Here is a 734-nt window from a genome sequence, read left to right as displayed (position 1 = left end):
TTACAAACAATTCACAGCACAGAAGTTAACTGAGATGTACACAATCTGACAGCTACGCCACAACTGATCCAGTTGGACAAAGAAGCGTAGGAGAGCAGGAATAAAGGGATGGCTCACACTTGGGCTTTAACCAAAGAGATACCACCTTGAAATTTTGACTGAACTTTCAGTAGATGTGTGCCAATGTGTGTAAAATTTTTGATAATTTAATTTTTTGGAAATTGTAAAATAAAATTTTGGAAAAACTTTCCAATTTTGTTTTTTTGCAAAAAACCAAGCAAATGAAAGCCATCTTCATATGCTTTAAAATGAGACCATGCCCAGCCCTGTAGTTGAAAAAGGTCTCTTGCAAATTGTATTTAAAATTTCAGCAATGAGCGGTTTATGGGCAATTTTGTCGTTTTTCAATAACTCAAAAACTGGCAACATGAAAAATAAAAAAATAAATATTTTGTATATTTCAGGTAAGAAACATGTATACCAAAAATTTAGCCAAATCCATGACATCAAAGGTTTATGCACTGATTGATTTGACATGGAATTACCCATTGCCTGCATTTCCCCACCCCCTCTTACCTCCCCAGCTACCCTTTTATAGTACCTTGGCTGATGTGATGACAAAATATTATTATCCAGGAACCCTTTCATTTTCGATTTCATACGACCATCAGTAGATTATTGAGGTGGGGAATGTTCATTGTTACTGATTACTTGCATTTTTTTGCAATAGGTTG

The sequence above is a fragment of the Lepisma saccharinum genome, chromosome 9 (genome assembly GCF_977018435.1).
Source record: "Lepisma saccharinum chromosome 9, izLepSacc3.1, whole genome shotgun sequence".
Classification (NCBI taxonomy): Eukaryota; Metazoa; Arthropoda; class Insecta; order Zygentoma; family Lepismatidae; genus Lepisma; species Lepisma saccharinum.
The sequence above is the reverse complement of the archived record's forward strand: the minus strand, read 5'-3'. Positions refer to the sequence as shown.